Source organism: Pristiophorus japonicus, unplaced genomic scaffold (assembly GCF_044704955.1).
Source record: "Pristiophorus japonicus isolate sPriJap1 unplaced genomic scaffold, sPriJap1.hap1 HAP1_SCAFFOLD_3135, whole genome shotgun sequence".
Lineage (NCBI taxonomy): Eukaryota > Metazoa > Chordata > Chondrichthyes > Pristiophoridae > Pristiophorus > Pristiophorus japonicus.
In genome coordinates this window covers 1-5000 of record NW_027252928.1, presented here as the reverse complement: position 1 = coordinate 5000, position 5000 = coordinate 1, and the positions used below count along the sequence as shown (strand labels likewise).

Genomic DNA, 5000 nt, shown 5'->3' with positions numbered 1-5000 from the left:
TGTACCTGCCCTGGGAGTGTTTGATGGGACAGTGTAGAGGGAGCTTTACTCTGTATCTAACCCCCTGTACCTGCCCTGGGAGTGTTTGATGGGACAGTGTAGAGGGAGCTTTACTCTGTATCTAACCCCCCTGTACCTGCCCTGGGAGTGTTTGATGGGACAGTGTAGAGGGAGCTTTACTCTGTATCTAACCCCACTGTACCTGCCCTGGGAGTGTCTGATGGGACAGGGTAGACCCTCTGTCAGCCTACAGGAGAGAAGTCTTGAAGTTGGAGCGCTGTGTGTAAAATCTAAGTGAGCTCGAGAGGAGGCTGGTACATTTTTGAGCTGTGTTGTATCCCAGCACTAATTTATAGATTGTAGGATGTGGTCATGTTATTAAAAAAACCTGTGGCATACAATCTGTCAAGGCAGGATTGGTTATTGCGTCTCTGCAGTGCCTGATACTGACTTCACACCCACACACATACTGTTCTGGCTACTGGCAAACCCTACTTCACCTCTTAACAGTTTCCGCACATTAATTTGTGAACAGCAATGTGCTGGACCCATTATAGTAAAATATTACGCAGTTTGGGCGAGAACCTACAAGACGGAATTTTTAAATTGCATAAGTTATAGGAGCAGGAGTTGGCCATTCGGCCCCTCGAGCCTGGTCCGCCATTTAATACGATCGCGGCTGATCCGATCATGGGCTCAGCTCCACTTCCCCGCCCGCCCCTTCACTCCCTTATCGCTCAACAATCTGTCTATCTCCACCTTAAATATATTCAATGACCCAGCCCCCCACAGCTCTCTGGGGCAGAGAATTCCACAGATTCACCAGAAGAATTTCCTCCTCATCTCCGTCCTAAATGGGCGACCCCTTATTCTGAGACTATGTGCCCCCTAGTTCTAGATTCCCCCACGAGGGGGGAAACATCCTCTCTGCATCCACCCTGTCCAGCCCCCCCTCAGAATCTGATACGTTTCGATAAGATCACCTCTCATTCTTCTAAACTCCAATGAGTAGAGGCCCAACCTGCTCAACCTTTCCTCATAAGTCAATCCCCTCATCTCTGGAATCAATCGAGTGAACCTTCTCTGAACTGCCTCCAGTACAAGTATACCCGCCCTCCTGTGTGGCTCAGAGACATGGACCATGTACAGCAGACACCTCAAGTCGCTGGAGAAATACCACCAACGATGTCTCCGCAAGATCCTGCAAATCCCCCGGGAGGACAGACGCACCAACGTTAGCGTCCTCGACCAGGCCCAACATCCCCAGCATCGAAGCACTGACCACACTCGACCAGCTCCGCTGGGCAGGGCCACATTGTCCGCATGTCCCCCCGACACGAGACTGCCAAAGCAAGCTCTCTACTCGGAACTCCTTCACGGGCAAACGAGCCAAAGGTGGGCAGAGGAAACGTTACAAGGGACCACCCTCAAAGCCCTCCCTGATAAAGTGCAACATCCCCACCGACACCTGGGAGTCCCTGGGCCCAAAGACCAGTCCGCCCTAAGTGGAGGAAGTGCATCCGGGAGGGCGCTGAGCACCTCGAGTCTCGTCGCCGAGAGCGTGCAGAAACCAAGCGCAGGCAGCGGAAGGAGCGTGCGGCAAACCAGTCCCACCCTCCCCTTCCCTCAACCACTGTCTGTCCCACCTGTGACAGGGACTGTGGCTCCCGTATTGGACTGTTCAGCCACCTAAGGTCTCATTGTTAGAGTGGAAGCAAGTCTTCCTCGATTCCGAGGGACTGCCCAAGAGGAAGAAGAATCCCTCCTTAAATACGGAGACCAAACCTGTACACAGTGGTGTCACCAATACCCTGTGCAGCACTCTGTCTCATATACCTGTACCTGAATTAAATTATTTCTGCTATTGAAAGGTCCTCTCTCAGACTGATGCACTCCCAGGGCAGGTACAGGGGGTTAGATACAGAGTAAAGCTCTGTATCTAACCCCCCTGTACCTGCCCTGGGAGTGTTTGATGGAGACAGTGTAGAGGGAGCTTTACTCTGTATCTAACCCCCTGTACCTGCCCTGGGAGTGTTTGATGGGACAGTGTAGAGGGAGCTTTACTCTGTATCTAACCCCTGTACCTGCCCTGGGAGTGTTTGATGGGACAGTGTAGAGGGAGCTTTACTCTGTATCTAACCCCCCTGTACCTGCCCTGGGAGTGTTTGATGGGACAGTGTAGAGAGAGCTTTACTCTGTATCTAACCTGGTGGACCTGCCCTGGGAGCATTTGATGGGGACAGTGTAGAGGGAGCTTTACTTTGTATCTAACCCCATGCTGTACCTGCCCTGGGAGTGTCTGATGGGACAGTGTAGAGGGAGCTTTACTCTGTATCTAACCCCGTGCTGTACCTGCCCTGGGAGTGTTTGATGGGGACAGTGTAGAGGGAGCTTTACTCTGTATCTAACCCCCTGTACCTGCCCTGGGAGCATTTGATGGGGACAGTGTAGAGGGAGCTTTACTCTGTATCTAACCCCGTACTGTACCTGCCCTGGGAGTGTTTGATGGGGACAGTGTAGAGGGAGCTTTACTCTGTATCTAACCCCCTGTACCTGCCCTGGGAGCATTTGATGGGGACAGTGTAGAGGGAGCTTTACTCTGGATCTAACCCCCTGGACCTGCCCTGGGAGTTTTTGATGGGACAGTGTAGAGGGAGCTTTACTCTGTATCTAACCCCCTGGACCTGCCCTGGGAGTGTCTGATGGGGACAGTGTAGAGGGAGCTTTACTCTGTATCTCACCCCCTGGACCTGCCCTGGGAGTGTCTGATGGGGACAGTGTAGAGGGAGCTTTACTCTGTATCTAACCCCCTGTACCTGCCCTGGGAGTGTTTGCTGGGACAGTGTAGAGGGAGCTTTACTCTGTATCTCACCCCCTGGACCTGCCCTGGGAGTGTTTGATGGGACAGTGTAGAGGGAGCTTTACTCTGTATCTCACCCCCTGGACCTGCCCTGGGAGTGTTTGCTGGGAACAGTGCAGGGGGAGCTCGACCTAACTTTGCTGTGCACATTTTGACATCTGCAAATGAGAATCAACTTCAGAGACAGGCAAAATCATTGACGGGGAGGGGTGGCGAGGGAGGGAGATAACGAGAAGCACTTACCCTGCTCCCAGATAGACCATGCCGATGCAAAGAAGGGCTCTGTACATTCCTGGAGTCAGTTTGGGTTCCATAATCTGCTTAGTGCTGGGCTCTTCATGTGGAGCGTAGTACCCCAGTGTGTGTGAGGGGAGAGTATCGACTTGCAAGTGTCCTTCTGCAAAAAATGCTCTCTCTTGCCTCCACCAGCTCTCCCCCCCACCCCCTCAGATCAAGAGAAGTATTCAATGCAATGGTTGCGAGCTGTTAGTCTGTGTGTGTCTGATCAAGAGGACTGTGGCACAATTTTGAGGGGAGCAGGGCTGGAGAGGGAATAGAAAGTGGAGTGCTGTGTCTGTTGGAGTGTGTTGGAGGTGCATGTTTGAACTGTGTGCGAGAGAGAGAGAGAGACACACACACACACTCACACTCACACACAAAACCAGTTTTCCGGGCGTGGGGTATCAGCTCCTTGCCAAGGTGAGAGAGCCTTTGCAAAGTGTTCCAGCCAGCAGCGAATAAAGTTTTGGAGAACTCCGGCCGCGATGCACAAATGCTCAAAGATGCCCAACAGTGCCCCTGTTCCAGATATTCCACCTCGACGATAAGCACAAAAACACAAGTCCTGAATCCAGCAATTGTGCAAAAATAAAACCTTCAACGCGAGCCAGCCTCCAAGTTGCACATTCTTTGCAAAGAAAGTTCAGAACTTGAAATGCTCACCTCTCTGTTCCAAGCGCGGTTACACTCATCCCTTCCTCCCAGGCAATGAGTTATTTATAATTGTCTCTGCATTAACACTCCCAGGTAATGGCCGAGGTTCCCCCAGCTCTCCACCACTCATTTATCTCCACTTCCAAATACCTCAACAACCCCCCCCCACCCCCAACCCCCCTCCCTCCCTCCCTCCCAGTCCGGCCCAAAGACACTCAGTGCCTGCACACAGCACCAGCCAGGTACAGAGCTTCGTCACAACGCATAGTGTGAGAGGGCGGTGCTCCCGGGCAGGTAGAGGGAGAGAGAGAGAGAGAGAGGGAGGGGGAGAGAGAGAGAGAGAGAGAGGGAGGGGGAGAGGGAGAGAGAGAGAGAGGGAGAGGGAGGGGGAGAGAGAGAGAGAGAGAGGGAGGGAGGAGGGAGAGAGAGAGAGAGAGAGAGGGAGGGGGAGAGAGAGAGAGAGAGAGAGGGAGGGGAGAGGGAGAGAGAGAGAGAGGGAGAGAGAGAGAGGGAGGGGGAGAGGGAGAGAGAGAGAGGAGAGGGAGGGGGAGAGAGAGAGAGAGAGGAGGGAGGGGGAGAGGGAGAGAGAGAGAGAGGGAGAGGGAGGGGGAGAGAGAGAGAGAGAGAGAGGGAGGGGGAGAGGGAGAGAGAGAGAGAGGGAGAGGGAGGGGGAGAGAGAGAGAGAGAGAGAGGGAGGGAGAGAGAGAGAGAGGGAGAGGGAGGGGGAGAGAGAGAGAGAGAGAGAGGGAGGGAGGGAGGGGAGAGAGGGGGAGAGGGGAGGGAGGGAGGGAGGGGAGAGAGAGAGAGAGAGGGAGGGAGGGAGAGAGGGGGAGAGAGAGGGAGGGAGGGAGAGAGGGAGGAGAGAGGGGAGAGAGGGAGAGGGAGGAGAGAGGGAGGGAGAGAGAGAGAGAGAGGGAGGGGGAGAGAGAGAGAGGGAGGGGGAGAGAGGGGAGAGAGAGAGGGAGAAAGAGAGGGGGAGAGAGAGAGAGGGAGAAAGAGAGGGGGGAGGGAGAGAGGGAGGGGGAGAGAGGGGGAGAGGGGAGGGAGAGAGGGAGGGGGGGAGAGAGAGAGAGAGGGAGGGAGAGAGAGAGAGAGAGAGGGAGGGGGAGAGAGAGAGAGAGAGAGAGAGGGAGGGAGGGAGGGAGGGAGGGAGGGAGAGAGAGAGGAGGGGAGAGGGAAAGAGAGAGGGAGAAAGAGAGGGGGGGAG

General features: G+C 54.5%; 1 pseudogene; it reads right to left on the bottom strand.

The window, feature by feature from the left end:
• LOC139249457 (protein Wnt-7b-like) overlaps positions 1 to 3289 on the bottom strand; it is a 14017-nt pseudogene extending 10728 nt beyond the window's left edge.
• Between the last annotated feature and the right edge of the window lie 1711 nt (positions 3290 to 5000).